Source organism: Salvelinus sp. IW2-2015, linkage group LG30 (genome assembly GCF_002910315.2).
Source record: "Salvelinus sp. IW2-2015 linkage group LG30, ASM291031v2, whole genome shotgun sequence".
In the NCBI taxonomy this organism is placed as follows: Eukaryota; Metazoa; Chordata; class Actinopteri; order Salmoniformes; family Salmonidae; genus Salvelinus; species Salvelinus sp. IW2-2015.
In genome coordinates, this window is record NC_036869.1 from 23,118,587 (window position 1) to 23,137,051 (window position 18,465).

Here is an 18,465-nt window from a genome sequence, read left to right on the forward strand (position 1 = left end):
TTTGATGGTCCAGAATCACCTCTCCCGAGACGGCGAAAGACCTTACAACTCTCGCCTTCGGATCCACGAGATCGCTCATCTGCCGCTCCCCGTAGAACGTGCATCGAGGGACGGCGGAAAGCACACAGAAATTTGTACGTACACCTGCGGAAAAATGACGAAATTCTGAATCCATAAGTGACCTGTTCACATCAAGAGCCTACTAAGGGCACATGCCCACACAGAATCACATCTGTATAGTTACGTCAGAAATCGATGCGAGTAGTAAGTAGATACGCAAGTGGAATCAGCAGTCCGAAGTTTTTGCTTATCAAGACACTGGGAGGGAGAACACAATGAGTTGTCAACCGTATGGCGAGATCATGGAACCGGCAGGTCTCCTTCCCGGGGAAGAGCAGCTACCGTCTTGCCGAGGTTCAGCTGTGAGGTGTAAGTAGTATCTGTCATTCCACCACTGATATGTTTCTTGCCAGAACATGCAGAAGATGCGATTCGCCACCTGGCATCAGAAGGAGGAAAGGACAGAAGATTAGTTTTGTGTGTCGTCTGCATAGCCAATATAGGAGAGACCATTTAGAGGTTATGAACAGAGCCGCAAGTGACTTGGTGTATACTGAGAATAGGAGAGGCTAGAACGAGCCCTGGGGGACACCAGTGAGTGAGGAGCACGTGGTGAGAGACAGATTCTCGCCACGCACACCTGGCTAGGAGCGACCTGTCAGGTAGGACGCAATCCAAGCGTGGGCCGCGCCGGAGATGCCCAACTCGGAGAGGGTGGAGAGGAGGATCTGATGGTTTCACAGTATCGAAGGCAGCCGATAGGTCTAGAAGGCATGAGAGCAGAGGGAGAGAGAGTTTACGTGAGAGCAGTGCGGAGCGCCTCCTGATTACAGAGAAGAGCAGTCTCAGTTGAATGACTAGTCTTGAAAACCTGACTGATTTGGATCAAGAAGGTCATTCTGAGAGAGATAGCGGGAGAGCTGGCCAAGGACGGCACGTTCAAGAGTTTTGGAGAGAAAAGAAAGGAAGGGATACTGGTCTGTAGTTGTGACATCGGAGGGATCGAGTGTAGGTTTTTTTCAGAAGGGGTGCAACTTCGCCTCTTGAAGACGGAGGGGACGTAGCCAGGCGTCAGGGATGAGGTTGATGACGAGGTGAGGTAAGGGAGAAGGTCTCCGCGAAATGTCTGGAGAAGAAGAGGAGAATAGGGTCAAGCGGGCAGGTTGTTTGGCGGCGGCCGTCACAAGAACGCCGAGATTTCATCTGGAGAGAGAGGGAAGAAGAGGTCAGAGCACAGGGTAGGGCAGTGTGAGCAGAACCAGCGGTGTCGTTTGACTTAGCAAACGAGGATCGGATGTCGTCGACCTTCTTTTCAAAATGGTTGACGAAGTCATCTGCAGAGAGGAGGAGGGGGGGGGGGGGGGGGAGGAGGATTCAGGAGGAGGAGAAGGGTGCAAAGAGCTCCTGGGGTTAGAGCAGATGCTGGAATTTAGAGTGGTAGAAAGTGGCTTTAGCAGCAGAGACAGAAGAGGAAAATGTAGAGAGGAGGGAGTGAAAGGATGCCAGGTCCGCAGGGAGGCGAGTTTTCCTCCATTTCCGCTCGACTGCCCGGAGCCCTACTATGACCGATAAGCATACTACATACTCAATGTACGTCACAAATAGTACGGTTAGTATGGGTCTTAGAACACGGCCCATGTCTTTCTTTTAAAAAAAAGTTTTAAAATTAAAAAGCACATTTATTTGCAATTTCAATCCGGGGACACCATTTGTTGCTTATGTAACGATAAATACACATAAGCTGTGTTCAAATGCTCATACTAACCACACTAACTGTACTATTTGTGACGTAAATGTAATATATAGTACTGTATATTGGTCATAGTATGGATGTAGTTAGTATGCCAAAAGATCCCGGATGTCGTACTACATTCGCCAAAAAGACGAATTATAAACTGGGTGTGTCAAGCCCTGAATGCTGATTGGCTAACAGCCGTAGTATATCAGACCGTCTACCACGGGTATGACAAAACATTTATTTTTACTGCTCTAATTACGTTGGTAACCAGTTTATAATCGCATATTATATCCGCCATGCGTCGTGCCTAAGAATAGCCCTCAGCCGTGGTATGTTGGGCATATACCACACATATGCCTTATTTATACTTCACTGGATGTATAAATATGAAGCATCCGCTTGGCGTTTCCACTCACTAACAAATATGGTAGTGAGAGGAAGCCCACTGGTGGGCAGTGGGAGAAGATGGATTTTGGCCTAGATTCTGCAAATGTTCTCATCGATGAAGAATTTGATCTCAATACAGTTTTCTGTTCCCAGAACTCAAATCTGTTATGAACAGAGTGGACTAAGTTTTGTAGACTTTAGCCTTTGCCCAAATTTTTTTTAAATCGCGTTGTTTAGGAGTGCAAAGTCGAATTGAGTTATTGCACACGAGCGTTTCACCGAGTAGGTGTTCCATATCGGAAATATGCAGGGCCAATAGGATCTCGCTAACTCGTACTTGGCTCTGCACACCACCTTGCTTGTTCTGCCCACTATGAGTCATCTGTTCCCATTGGAAATGACAGGATGTGGTCTATCTTGGTTTAATTTGTTATAATAATATTTGATACAAGCAGTGGACACTATTTCTGTGCTTTTAGGGCACATAATGCAATTCTTCAGAAAATCGGCGTGGCTTCACATCCTTTTCAGATTTGAAGAAAATGACGGGAAATATGCAGCCGATAATTATGACAAATGTTAAGAAAATGTTGAGCAATGTAATAAAGTAATGACTTTTCAAATAAGTTACCTTACACATTATGTTGGCTGACAATTAGTTAACTATGCTATCCTTACGAACCACATAGCATATCATTACACCAGTATGTTAGCTAGCTACCTAACGTTAGTTGGCTACTAATACATCAAACTTGCCAGTATATTAACTATATAACTAACTGCCCAATGTTTATTGACCAGATTATTCTCGTCATTCTTAGTTTAGCTAAGTGGTATAGTCGTTGTGCGTTCTCAATGGATATTCGGGTGCTTTCGTAAAAATGTCAGAGCACTCTTGTCTCGTCTGAGTGTACCAGACCAGAGCGCAGAATAACTGATGAATTTACTAACGCTCAACACCCATTGAATATGGCCGGTGTCAGGAAACGTCGGCAAAAAAGCATAATTAAATTGTTGCCAGCACCACAGTTATAGTCACCAACAATCTGGAGAACATGAAAACTGCCTAACCAGCTCTGCTAGGGTGAATAAAATGGTCGGAGTGAGGTGTTCTCTCATTTGTGTCTGGAAGGAGCTAGCAAGCTAGCCAACGTTACCCAGTTAGCTTTGGTGCTTGACTGCCGTTTTAAGGTCAGAATGCTCGAATCAACCCTACTCCTCGGCCAGAGCGTCAAGTGTGCACTCTGAACCCCCGAGAGCTAAATGCCCCACTCTGAGTGCACTCTGCCATTCCAGATTTAATTTATGAGCACACCCCAAGTCATAAAATGTATAGCTAGTAATTTGTTATGCTAACAAGCTAGCAAGATGTTGCATAGCAACAGCATCAACTTCGGGTAGACAGGCGAAACGCTAGTAAGATCAACTGAAAGGAAACCGTTCGTTTACAGTAAAATTAACTAACAGTATGTAGTATATACTCATTAAGTATGTAGTATACAGTATGTTAGTATGGGTATTCAAACACAGCTATAGTTTTTAATGCATTTTAGGTAATTTCAGAAATGTCTAATTTTGTTATAAAAATACCGACATCTAAATACTCAAGCAATGGACCTAAAAACTGTCTGGGGTACTGACTAACGTCCAGGAAAGTGTTTATAAAGGGACCAGAAGTGTTTTTGGATGATCTTCCCCTTTATTGACTCGGAACCCACAGGGTATAAGATAAAACATTCAACTAAATACATTGAGGCATTATACATTGGCTTTGGTACATGCATTTGACAGGCTTATTACATTCACCAACCTACACCTACCCTCACATCCCTCACACATTGTAAGTCGCTCTGGATAAGAGCGTCTGCTAAATGACTTAAATGTAAATGTAACATTGCACTTGGACCTATACACACAAAAATACATTCAGTGATTATTCCTCTCCAGTAGAGGGTAGCAAAAGAGGATGATGTGAAGTCTGAATGAATGGTTAATGCCAAGTACAAACGTGAGATGTCACACCTTAAACAACATTCACCGTGTCGTTGTCATGGTAATACAGTATATACCGTCGTTATAGGAGTTTAAAAAAACAGAAGCCTTAATCAGTTTAAATTTCGGAGAGAAAAAAAAGCAAGATCCCTGTCAGAAAACAGCACGACACGTCACAGCCTCTTCCCTCTATCGTCTTTCAGACAAGTGGGCGGGTAGAGGGATCCACCTGTGACTCATCCTGAGTACCTTATCTACACTCCTTATTAAACTCGCTCAATGCTCCTCGTCACTGAGACCTAATCGGACACCTGACAATTAGAAACACTTCCTCAAAGTTGTCTCACTTCAGTCTCACTTCAAAGCTCCGGCGCCATCTCCCACAGAATGCTCATTACTTTGGCTGAGACGGCACTGAGACTTCAGAGGGCTCGCAACCAACTTTGTCTTGACTCTGATTTGGGGTTTTCTGTCTGTTTTTGTCCGTGTCTTCTGAGAGAAAGTAATTAGAGGTTTGGTTCTGTATTGTGTTTTGACAGCCCCGTGTTTTCAAAGGGGTTGAGAGCGTGATGTTTCTACGCTAATCCTCTAGCTATGAGTTGTTGTTAGAATATGGGGTGCTTGTGCGAGTGTGTGATGTAAAATGCTATCGTTGTGTATTAATTCATCTTTCTTGTGTGGCTTTATTCAGGTTTTTACGTCAGAGCAACTAGGACTTTGGAAATGTCAAAATGTGAAACTATAACTTTACATAAATGTTGGCTTGTCTGAGACAGAACATAGTGTGGGAGAAATGGAAATAATTGACTCGTTGTCAGTTCAGCTGCCATGACCTGTACAGGTCCCTGAACTCTGGCATCGTACTTGTCATGATGAGTTGTGTGATTCCAGTGAGAACCACAGAGCAGCACATAAGGATAAGAAAAATAATCATATTGATGAGAAAATCTAGTCTAAAATCATTATCCCAAACTTTTGGCCGCATTCATTTGAATTGTGCCATTGGGAGAAACGAATGATGCACTGTAAGAAAATGCTATTCTCTAGTGTAATGTCTTTGAGCTCTCTGTCTCTGTCTCTCTCTGTCTCTCTCTGTCTGTGTGTGTGCGCGCACGTATGGTTAGTCAAACAACTGTGTGTATGAGAAAAGGTCCCCTCATGAAATGCCTCCCTGATGAAACTCCTCATGATTATTTATAAATGAAGAAGCTAGGCCTTGCTCCCAGCTCTACTTGCCTCGGGAGCATATTTGGGAGGTCTGATACTAGCTAGCCAAATTGATATGGGCTTTGATGCAGTCAATGCATCCGTAATCATTGTGGATCTCATTCTAGTCTTGGCGTTGGATCTGTTAGATTTAAATGGCCTCGGTTTCAAATACATACATTTTGCAAGTAACATGTCCCTGTGCATTTGTTTTTGCTCTGTTCTGTATGCACGTTGGCACTCGGTCTGTTTTGGTTGGGTAGCAGCCTGTGCTGTTTGAGGTTGCAGCTTGGACCCGTGTGTCCTGACAGGACTGCTGCCTGTGGAGACTGAGAGGAGAGTGCATCTTAGGATAGCAGGCATTGCTAGTGGGGGGTGAGCAGGGTAGTAGCAGCTGGGAAGGAAAGCCCCTTGGGAAGAAGAAGCGTGGCAAGCGTGTTGGTGTTTTTAGATGTTGCATTTGGCCTGACACGCTGACCAAAATGCAGCTTAAAAATGGTTAGTGCAATACATATACTGTAAAACAGAACGTATATTTTCTGTTGTTGTGAGGCAGACCAGTGAGGATGGAAGATCTGCGGGGGTACTATAATTTTGGAGAGAAGATGGAGCTAGATGGATGAAGAGAGAGATGTGTGCGTTGAGTGCTTACATTCACTCTCTGTCTGGATGGTTTTCTTAGGTGATTGTCTTTTGTAATTTATCTTTTTATTAGAATTGTATTTTATCTTAACAGGGTTTACATAGACGACCAAACAAAGTGCACCACACAGACTAGGTGCAATAAAATGGAATAAGTAAAACATTATACAAGATGTCGGTCATACAATAAAACGTGACAATTATAATATGGGGCATTTATGGGAGGTTATTTACATAGGACCACAATGGAGATCAGATTTTCCTAAATTGATCAGATTTCTGGTGTAAATCAAAGGTACGTTTTTCTAAGGGTAGAATAGCAGATGGTACTTGCGGTGTGGACCACAATAACACTATACATTTTTTGGATAAGTTAACAACTTATCAGAGTCAGGGTCAAACACAACGTTACAATCAAAGTAGAGGAAATATAAATTCAGGCAAAGAGCAAATTGTCTACCCAAGATCTTCTGGATGTGTAAATGAATATAATTCCAACAAGAGTGGATTCTGTTACAGTGATGCATCAGAAAACATTATGTGGAGGACAGGTCAAATGTAGTTATTGTATGTTTATGGAGGTGCATTTGGGGTAGACCCTTTCGCAGATAGAAGTCCAGTCTTGTCTCTCTCCCAAACATGTCTCAATGCGTCATAGGGTGACCACTTCTGTTCAATAAAATTGAATATCAATTGGGAGATTAAACCTCTCCGAACAGTAAGATTCGTAAATAGTTTTTCAACTTCAGTCATTTGAAAACGTAGTTTATCCACTTTCTTCTGACCCTCTATGAAGTGTCTAAATTGTAGGTACTTAAAAAAATATTTGTTACAGTAGGTAAGTCAAAATCAGTTTTTATCTGTTGGAACGATTTAGAGTGTCCTGAGTAAATAAAGGTAAGGTCAGCAATACCCTTTATCTTCCAGTCCAAAAGACCAATACTCCTTATGTGTGGGGGGGAAGTCAGGATTAAGGGACATCGGTGACCAGAGTGATACTGTATATGGTCTGGAATCTGCAAGTATCTCCTTGCATCTTTCCAAGCTAAGAGTGTATAATGTACTGTAAAATTGTCAGATAAGGCCTGGATCTTATCAAAGCTATGAATAAATGGTAAGGAAGCTATTGGTGTTGGGTGGCATGCTATTGATTCCATCCCAACCCAAAGTGAGTTGAGCCTGTGTAGGAACCAACTAATCATGTGCTTGATTTGAGCAGACCAGTAATATAGTTGTAGATTTGGCAGAGACCCCTCCTAAATCCTTAGGCTTAATTAGTTTGGTCAATTTGGTTTTAGGTTTCTTAGTGTTCGAGATATATTTATATATTTTTGGCGTTGACCACCTTCATCTTGCCAAAAAGAGAGTTTGGTAGGGCAGACCAGTTAACCAGGACTTTGTGAGCAAAGGCATATCATTTGAAGTGAACAGGTCTTTAAGACTTGGAATGGAATTGAGATATCGTTTCTAAGTTGACTGTAGAGGGGATATTCAAAGGTAAAGCCATGGATTTATCCACATTAATTTTGTACCCTGACAGGTTACCATATTCAGATATGACGTCCGATACTGCAGTGACAGAGGTCTCTGGTTTAGACATATATAAAGGCACATCATCAGCAAATAATGAAATTCTATGCTCTTCGTCACTCACATAGACGCCCCTGATGTTACTACTAGGCCTTATTGCCTCAGCCAGTGGTTACTGTATATGACAAATGAGAACAGAGCAGGAGATAAAGGACAGCCTTGACGACAGCCCCTACCGATAGGAAATCTTTCTGATAGCTTACCATCTGTGTTAACGGCCACTGATGGTTCAGAATTTAAAAAAAAGTTCAATGGAACTAAGGGGTCTAGCCCGAACCATGCATTCGGGCAGGTAGCGTTTTCCTGGTATCCGCCAAACCCAGACTCGTCCGTCGGACTGCAAGATGGTGAAGCGTGATTCATCACCCCGGAGAATGCGTTTCCACTGCACCAGAGTCCAATGGCGGTCGAGCTTTACACCACTCCAGCCAACGCTTGGCATTGGGCATGGTGATCTTAGGCTTATGTGCGGCTGCTCGGCCATGGAAACCCTATTCATTAAGCTCCCGACAAACAGGTATTGTGCTGGCGTTGCTTCCAGAGGCAGTTTGGAACTTGGAAGTGAATGTTGCAACCGAGGACAGACGATTTTTACATTCTACTGCCAATGTTTTTTTATACACCTGTCAGCAACGGGTGTGGCTGAAATAGCCGAATCCACTACTTTCAATTGGTGTCCACATACTTTTGTATGCCATGTAGTGTAGCTCTCTCCATACGTCTACTAAACCAGATGAATCACAAATGCTTCTAAGAGTATTTCAGGCTCTATGATTCGAGAATGGAGCAGTTGATGATTTATTCAGTTTACCCAGAGTACAGATAAAATCTCCTGCTATAAATGTCCCTTGAAGGAGTTGATTAAATAATAATGTCATGTCAGACATACATTTGGGGGAGTCTGTGTTCGGGCCATATACATTTAGTATAGTAATATGTTGACCCAGAATATTACCTTTAATCAAAATAAATCCTCTTTCGTGGTCTGTGTCCCTGAATTGGAAAAGGATATCTGTGCCTCTTTTGTTTGAACTAAAATAAGAAAAATACACCTGGCCCACCCAGTTAGGGTTGAATGGCAGGAACGAGGTTATCAAGATTTACTGGGATTTACCACCCCAACCACTCCCTTTTAAAGAGATAAATAACTATGAGAAACCGGTAAATGATAACATTATTTATACGAACAGCATTGTGTGATTATTAATTATTTTTTTTACATTTTTTTTTTAACCTTTAGGCAAGTCAGTTAAGAACAAATTCTTATTTACAATGATGGCCTACCCCGGCCAAACCAGGACGACGCAGGGCCAATTGTGCACCGCCCTTTGGGACTCCCAATCACGGCCGGATGCGATACAGCCTGGATAATGCCTGGAATTGGAACTGTAAAATTATATGCATTGTCTAAATATGGCTTCTCTACAGTCTCCGCATGATGAATCAACGCTCAGGGTGGGGACAGACAGCCGATCTAAGCATGGAGCACAGTTCACAATCCATGTAGACCTATCATCTCATCATGGTAACTTTTTTTCTTGTGACAAGTAGGCCTACATATGCTGCAGCATAGTCTATGCTACATTAATATAAAGACTGAATGCAAGTCTAATTTACCCATCTCCATCTGGCTTTCGGGGTCACCTTGTTTTTTTAATTATAACTATATTTTTATTGCAGCTGCAGAGTTAAGGACCGGGGTCTCGCTAGCGGGACAACTTCCGGTGAAACTGGAGGGTGCGTAATTCAAATAAATTGTAATAAATATTATGGATTTAAAAAAAATTGGTACATATATGTGTCTTATATCGGCTGAAAGCTTAAATTCTTGTTAATCTAACTGCACTGTCCGATTTACAGTAGCTATTACAGCGAAAACATGCCATGTGATTGTTTGAGGACGGCGCCCCACATCAAAATATTTTTCCACCGGCACAGGTTTCATACATTCACATATAAAGATTAAATATTCACTACTTTTTGAAAATCTTCCTCTGATTTGTCATCCAAAGGGTCCCAGCTATAACATGTAGTGTCGTTTTGTCATTCATAAAATCATTCTTTATATCCCAAAAAGTCTGTTTTGTTGGCGCCATTCATTTGAGTAATCCACTCGTTCAACTTGTAGAGAAAGGAATCTGAAAATCTACCCCTAAACTTAGTTTCAACAAGTCAAAATATGTTTTTATTTACTCCTTAGATACCCTACAATGTAATCAAACTATAATATTTCTTTCGGAAAGAAGTATGTTCAATAGGAAACCGATTTTAGCAGGTGCGTCATTTCTTCATGGCGCGCGCAAACACGGATTTCCAAGACTGCGTCCTTCTACTAAAACTGTTATTTCTTATTATTTTGAAGTTACAAGCCTGAAACCTTGAACATAGACTGCTGAAACCCTGTGAAAGCCATAGGAAGCCAGGGAGCTATTTTACAATATGAGCTTTCTCATGCATTTCTAAGAAGATGGTCTCTCTCAAAAACAAATTCAGGTTTGTTTTTCTTTGGATTTTCTCCTACCATATCTATTGTATTATATTCTCCTACATTATTTTAACATTTCTACAAACTGCAAAGTGTTTTCTTTCCAATGGTACCAATTATATGCATATCCTGGCTTCAGGGCCTGAGCTACAGGCAGTTTACTTTGGGCACGTCATTCAGGCGGAAATGGAGAAAAAAGGGGCCTAGCCCTAAGAAGTTTTAAAACAGCCTGCTTTAAATCAGTGCACGCAGAGCAGTCTTTCTCACTCTCCATCAACTCCATTCAAATTGTATCCAAAATAGATAATCCAGTTCCAGATTGATATATAGCCCTATATATAGATGACCTAGCCTACCTATTTCAGGTACTAAATGCAATGCAGTATTAGCCTTATATTTAACTAATTAATAATGGATTATGCACAATAAACTCTCATTAAAAAAACGCTCCTTAGCTCTTGGAGTCCCATGCAGGAGAAGCTAGACTAGAATAGCTTGCTGGACATCCTTTTTTTTGTGCATTTCTTATACCAATAGACTAGGGATGTAATAGACTAGGGATGCAAGCTTTTTCTGAATGTTAAATACAGCAGCCAATAGAACTCACAGGTAGTTTGAAAGAAGAGCGAACATGTGATGGTGGTAGGCTATAACAGCTATTTATTCAGACCCATAACCCATAAGCATTTACTTATAGTCCTATATTATTCAAGGATGTCATTATAATGATGAAGATAAGGACAACGAAACATATTTCATTTAACTGTTGAAAGGAATAAAGCGACGATAGAGAGAGAAAGAAAGAAGAGGTAGGCTAATAACTAGGGGAAATATTATGAAAGGTATATACAGTATGCGTCAGCCTACTGGTTATACAAATAGGCCCATTTATATTTCAAAATCAAATTTGCCTGCCTATACTTGTAACTTTGTAGGCCGCATGTGCTGCACCAGAATCGCATGTTCTCTTCTGCTTTATTATGGTTTGAACCATGTGTGTAATTCCAGTCCATATAATACATTATAATACAGTACAGTAATACAGTTCACACTCAAAAAGATTAGCCTACTGGAGCTAGTTTCATTTATTTACTCAATAGAGTGTATACGGTGCATTCGGAAAGTATTCAGTCCCCTTGACTTTTTTCACATTTTGTTATGTTACAGCCTTACTCTAAAATTGAGTAAAATGTTTTTTTCCCCCCTCACCAATCTACACACAATACCCCATAATGACAAAGCAAACACCTATTTAAAAAAAATAACATTCAAAAACTTGTCCCGAAGCCACTCCTGCGTAGTCTAGGCTGTGTTCTTAGGGTCATTATCCTGTTGGACGGTGAAACTTTACCCCAGTCTGAGGTCATGAGCGCTCTGGAGCAGGTTTTCATCAAGGATCTCTCTGTATTTTTCTCCGTTCATCTTTCCCTCGATCCTGACTAGTCTCCCAGTCCCTGCTGCTGAAAAACATCCCCACGGCATGATGCTGCCACCACCATGCTTCACCGTAGGGATGGTGCCAGGTTTCCTCAAGACGTGACGCTTGGCATTCAGACCAATGAGTTCAATCTTGGTTTCATCAGTACAGAGAATCTTGTTTCTCATGGTCTGAGAGTCTTTAGATGCCTTTTGGCAAACACCAATCAGGCTGTCATGTGCCTTTTACTGAGGAGGGGCTACCACTCTACCATAAAGGCCTGATTGGTGGAGTGCTGCAGAGAGGGCTCCAGAGTGCTCCATTTCCACAGAGGAACTCTGGAGCTCTGTCAGAGTGACCATCGGGTTCTTGGTCACCTCCCTGACCAAGGACTTTCTCCTCCGATTGCACAATTTGCCTGGGTGGCCAGCTCAAGGAAGAGTCTTGGTGGTTCCAAACTTCTTCCATTTAAGAATGATGGAGGCCACTGTGTTCCTGGGGACCTTCAATGCTGCAGAAATGTTTTGGTAACCTTCCCCAGATCTGTGCCTCGACACAATCCTGTCTTGGAGCTCTACGGACAATTTCTTCAACCTCATGCTTTGATTTTTGCTCTGACATGCACTATCAACTATGGGACCTTATATAGACAGGTGTGTCCCTTTCCAAATCATGTCCAATCAATTACATTACAACAGGTGGATTCCAATCAAGTTGTGGAATCATCTCAAGAATGATCAATGGAAACAGGATGCACCTGAGCTCAATTTTGAGTCTCATCGCAAAGGGTCTGAATACTTATGTAAATAAGTTATTTCAGTTTTTCATTAAAATAAAACCTTTTTTCCATTTGTCATTATGGGGTATTGTTTGTAGATTAAAGAGGATTTTTTATTTATTTAGTCAATTTTAGAATAAGGCTGTAACATGTTTGAAAAAGTCAAGGGGTCTGACAACTTTCCGAATGCACTGTAGCTAGCTACATCTATGGGCTTTTGTGTTTTGCTGTCATGTTTAATGTGTTGGATAACGGCACAATCATTTGGGCTTTTTTGGACTTGGGCTCATTAAATGTCGTTAATGTAGGGCTCATAAAATGTATTTAATATATGGCTCATCAGGTTCAGGTAGCATCAGGTTTGAATGTTCATGCTGATCAAAGCTCTAATCAAATCCAGACATATTTATATGCACTATAATGCTTTTGAATGACACTTCTGGTTTTGGCAGGAAATACTGGGTTACCCGGGAGAAAAGTTATTTCTTCTCGGGATGGAACATTTGTAAAATACCGGGAAAAKATCATTAGTAGGAGGATGAATATATACCTTTCATAATAATTCCCCKAGAAAGACGAGCCTACCTCGTCTTTCTCTCTCTATTGTTGCGTCCATTGCATTTATTACCTGAAAGAGGTAGGCAAGGACATCTATATACAGTATATATGGCTATATATCAATCTAAAACAGAGTTCATTTTGGATGCAATTTAAATGGAGTTGATGGACTGATTTAAAGCAACGATATTTGAGTGATAAAACAGCTTAAACTCTGCAGCTGCAATAAAAAAGAAATCTTTACAATTAAAAAACAAGGTGACCCCGAAAGCCAGATGGAGATGGGTAAATTAGACTTGCATTGTCTTTATAATACTGTAGCATAGGCTATGCTGCATCAAACGTAGGCCTACCTGTCACAAGAAAAAAAGTTWCCATGATCAGATGATATGTCTCTATGCATTGTGAACTGCGCTCCATACTGGATGGGATGTCTGTCCCCACCCTGAGYGTTGATTCATCATGTGGAGGCTGTAGGGAAGCCATATTTAGACAWTGMATATCATTTAACAGTTCCATTTCACGCCATGCTGTTCATATAAATAACTTATTAGAATTTACCGGTTTCTCGCAGTTATTTATCMTGGGRAAATGATCAAGCTCGGTAACCGGGTWCCCGCCATTCAACCCTAGAGCGTAGTGTAGCCATTTCTGCGCGGACAGTGAATAGCATCTCCATAGCGTTAGCATCCGCCATCTTGTTGCTCGTCTTCGCCGTGTCTTCTTGTTTAACGTTTCATCTCGTTTTCCCAGTTCCAGGCGTATTCAAGAATGCCATCCAAATGTTGCTAGAGCCAGGAGATGTGCAAAGTGTGTACTCGTTTTGACAGATAAAATGTTAAAACATAAAAGTATCGACCCTTAGTGGAGAGGCCTCGGAACACGTCTTTACGTAGCCATGTTGAAACCGCGCTCCCTTCTCAGGTTATTTTTGACATTTTTGCATCAGCCTCAAGGGCTCATAGTACTTTTCTTTGTCTTAGATTTTTGCCTCTGTTTTTATTGCAATTCCTTGCCAGGCCAAATGCAACATCTAAAAACACCAACACGCTTGCCACTCTTCTTCTTCCCAAGGGGCTTTCCTTCCCAGCTGCTACTACCCYGCTCACCCCCCTCTCTCCACTAGCAATACCTGCTATCCTAAGATGCACTCTCCTCTCAGTCTCCACAGGCAGCAGTCCTGTCAGGACACACGGGTCCAAGCTGCAACCTCAAACAGCACAGGCTTGGAAAGAAGTGTAAATAATAATCTCTTTTTTGAAAGTAAGAAAGTAGAGCACACGTCCCTTCATGACCTCGCCATTGGAAGACCTGTAATGGCTCTTTTATATATAATGGCTTATTAGACAGTTTAYAGTATAGACAGCTAAAGCTATAGTCATCAATTGTTTTAGCCCATCCAATAACATGTATCTTTGTTTTAGGCTCAGGAGTGACATAGTTTGTATTTATAAAGCGTCTCAGAGGTGGAGCGCTGATCTAGGACCAGCTTTGCTTTTTTAGATCAAAATGAATAAGATTACTTGGACAAGGGGGGGGGACCTGATCCAAGATCAGCATAAATACGGGCCTTGAGCAGCTCACATCCGATCCAGGTCCTCTCTGTGGATATTCGTCAGTGTTGGAGAGGCAGACGGCGCAGCTCTTTTCCGCCTGTGCTGATCGACGTGCCAGGGTGTGAATTCACACTGCGTCTGTTTTATCTGTCAATATCCAAACAAAGCGAGTGTGTCTGTCGAGGGCTCCGAGGCCGATCCACTCTCTGACAATGCCTCTGGTGATTCTACTCWCTGAGTTGACATTATGATCTAGGTTGTTATCAGAGAAAAGTTCTGGGTGTTTAAGCTCCTTTGTTTGGAATTCGTAGAAACTGAAGCAGCTGTTTAAGCGAGCAGTTCAGAAGACGACAAAAAAAAAAAATTAGATGGCTCAGAACTAATGAAGACGTCGTTTCGGGCCGACTGAGCACACAAAAAATTAAAAATGTCATTTGCCGCAACAAAGTTGACATCTCACTGTGTTTCCAAAGATCTAACAACGAACTTAGTGACTTTTTCAGCATGTGAAACAAAAGGGGAACAGAGGGGAGAAAAGTGCCTAGGCTAGTCGTGTGCTGAGAGGGTGAAGGTGAAACGAGGACAGTTCCATTGTATCAAAAGGTCAGTATTTGCGGAAGGAATGAGCGAGGGAGGGGAGCAGCGATAGAGGAACAGGGGGGATGTCATGACATTTGGCGGAGAAGTGGAGGATGAGGAGGAAAGAGGATAGGGATGAAGGTGGATGTTGAATGGACCTTAAAGGTTAGTCTACTCAAGTCAAGTGGAAGAAAGAGTTTGCCTTTGAAGTGAGAGCATGACCAGACTTTCCTCCTATCCCAGCCATCCGCCCACACACTCCCCTGACGCCTTAAGAGAGGGAGAGAGCAAAGAGAAAAGGGGGGGGGGGGGCATGGGAAGGGTAACAGAAGAGGGAGCTAGTTAAGGAGAGGGAACGTGTGATAAGAAAACAGAGTGTGGTGAATGAGGAGAGAGAGGAAGGATGAATGAAAAAGACCTGCAGTGTTCAATGACATACTGTGGGAAGAAAGTTTTTTTTTTAAAGCTTATGAGAGAGAAGGAAGAGTGAAAGTGCAAAAGAAAGAGTGTGAAAGGGAGAGAGAGAAAAAGAGCGATAGAGAGAGTGTTGTTTGAAAGCCGCCCACCATACAGTAGCTCCTGCTGAACCAGTGCTGATGGGGTCTCCAGAGCTGCCAAACTGCTGCTTAATTAAGCCGGCTGATCCACACCATCGTGTGACAGCCAGGAGAGGAGAAGTATGGGGGAGAGGAGAAGAGGGAAGCGTAAGGGAAACACGAGGGATGAGGGGGATGGAGGGAACGGGCCACGTCACAGGGTCTCTCCCCCTCAGAGTGGAGTGAGCGGCAGAGAGAGAGAGAGAGAGAGAGAGAGGCTGAGACTATGCAGCTGTACAGTGCCTTAACTTTCACTCCTCTCTCTTCGACATGCACTAGACTAGGGTGTTTACCAACCTCCACCACCTCCACCAACACAGCGCATGTCTCTCTCCAGCCGGACAACTCTGCCTCTGCACAACGTGCTCTCAGCAGAACAAGCCTCTCGGAACTATAAAGGCTCTCTCTACAATGGCATGGGAAGAAGCTGAAGGAGCTTTAACTGAATATCATTTTAACGGTAGAATTGTGTTTCCCGGAGATTTTTGTCTTSGTAGTACCTTTCTGCAACAGTGAAGCTGGGGGTAGAAACTCTGTTCCAGGACATTGTGGACACCGGTGTGGTACTGTTTGTCTGTGATCGGTGCGTCTTTCATACATACACAAACAGCATTACTGGAGATGAGATCCAGCTGTACTGAGAGCAAGCCTGTGTCTTCTCAACCCTGCAACGTAAGTGAGGGTGTTTAAAGTTAGACTGTTAGACTGTGTGTGTGACCGTGAGTGTATTTAGTATGCCTGAGGGGGATAGATGTGTTTCGAGGTAAAGGGAGTGAGATTGCAGCGAGAGGAGCAAATTCTGTGCTTTGCACATTTTGTGGCACCCTTTGAAGGCTGTTCTAATGTTTTATGGAATGGAGAGTGACGCTCAGTGTGTTTCTTTCAAATGGTATTTCATTGTTTTAAGGGTCGTTGTTAAAATAGATTGTGACATGAGCCTTTACCCTGACACATTGGTTTGTCCGTCTCTGTGATATCGACCAATGGAGTGTCTACTCTGCCACTTGACTGCAAAATGCAGTTCTTTTTTGTTGTTGTTGCACTGATCAAATCAATGCTGTGGATAGAAGTTGATGAGCCATGTGGTGAAGTGCTTTTGCTGAGCTGTGTTGTTCTGCATTCTCCTCGAACAAGATGACGTAGAACACGGTCCGTTCTAACTGCCTCTGTAGCTTGACCAACTGTCAGACCCTGTAACAGCGAAGGCAGAACCCCAAAAGACTTTGTGCCAACCCCAATCATATGTATAAACCTCCAACTCCATGAAAACAAGCGGACACATTTAGTGACTTGGTAGTCAAGTGGTATTGGCGGCCAACGATGTATTCCTATAGAGCCGAATGCTTTGGTTGTTTCTGTTGTACAATAACAGAGACTACATTTTTTTCCTCCCAGCGTATGTTCCTTGTTAGCAACATGTAATGTCTACAGTGTTGAGGAGAGTAGAGACCTGCTCGCATAACTCAATTGGATAGAGGTAGAACTGAGTTGGCCTCTCAAGGAATTTCCGCTCATTATTAAGAGCCGTTTTAATGAGTTAGTGTGTTGGAATCACAACAGACCTCCTACCTCCTTCTTTTTCTATTTCTAGCTATTTATATCCCTCTGCTTCTGGGGCATGCTAGCTCCTGGGACTGTGCGTGCGTGAGCGCGCACAAGCTTGGCTTGGAATGAAATATACATGAAATACATGGAATGAAATATTCAGGTGACAGAAAGGCAGATTCCTCCTGGTGATTTTTCTCTTTGTTCCCTCTGTTTTCTCTCTTCGCACTCCATTATGTCGCTCAAGGARTACCTCTGTTCTCTATTCTTAACACAAGTAGAATAAGCTCCCGATATCWGAGTTAGTCACGTATGCATTTACCAACTAATGGTTCATTCTGTTTGTATAATGCATTACAGGCTGTGATTTACAGAGAACCGTATTCTGTCCCACATTCGGTGGCATTTTTTGTGACATTTTCTTTTCATTGCAGACTGTCACATGTCAGATGCAWACGCATACTGTACATTGTTAGAAAAACAAATAAAAAGACAGGGGGAGTGAAAAAGGAGGGAGAAGGAAGGAAGAGGAGGAGAAGAATACGACCGTTTTGGTTGGCCACAGACTCTGGAGCACTTTCTTACATTATATATTAGGCTTTGTGCCTTTTGAGATATCAAAGGCACTAGGGCTCTTCTTGAACCTATATTGGATCTGCTTCCAGCTGAATGCCGGAACACAAATGGAGGACACAACCCTGTCCACGTTCACTGCACCATATCAACCATATCAAAAGCCTCGCGAAGGCATTGTGAGTCCGTGCTGGAGGCCCGAAGCTGTTGCAAGGAATCAGGAAGTGCACTCTCAGGGGAAATTCTCTGAGGTATACCTTGACCCCCCCCCCCCCCCCCCCCCCCCCCCTGCTCCTCACCCCCCACCCCGGCGGAAGGAAATGCAAAGAGGTGTGAATGTGGTCGGAATATGTCAGTGATAAATGGAACAAGAATGTATGGAACGGTTCAATTGGTTGTGTTCCCTGCCTGGTATTTAAAGGGTTCTTTTGTCCATGACAGGAAATTATTTCACCACCCCATTCCTTTTACCACACAACTTCATCTAAGGATGTAGAGTGAGTTTCCTGTAAACAGTATATGTTATATTCCTTTTCTTTGAGCCACGTAAAGACTGGTCTTCTTTTTTTTATAATCTGCTAAACCATTACAATTGTAACTGGCTATACTTATTTCACCCCTTATCATGACTAGATACTATTATCAGTCTAAATTGACCATAATTAAGTGCATTAATAATTAACGCATTAAGAAGGAAAGAAATTCCACAATTTTACTTTTAACAATGCACCCCTGTTAATTGAAATGCATTGCAGGTGACTCC

The 18,465-nt window shown here is 42.5% G+C and overlaps 1 protein-coding gene across 2 annotated transcripts in view; it reads left to right on the top strand.

The window, feature by feature from the left end:
* LOC111955376 (oxysterol-binding protein-related protein 10) overlaps positions 1 to 18,465 on the top strand; it is an 88,653-nt gene that overhangs the window by 54,518 nt on the left and 15,670 nt on the right. The gene's annotated exons all lie outside the window — the stretch shown is intronic.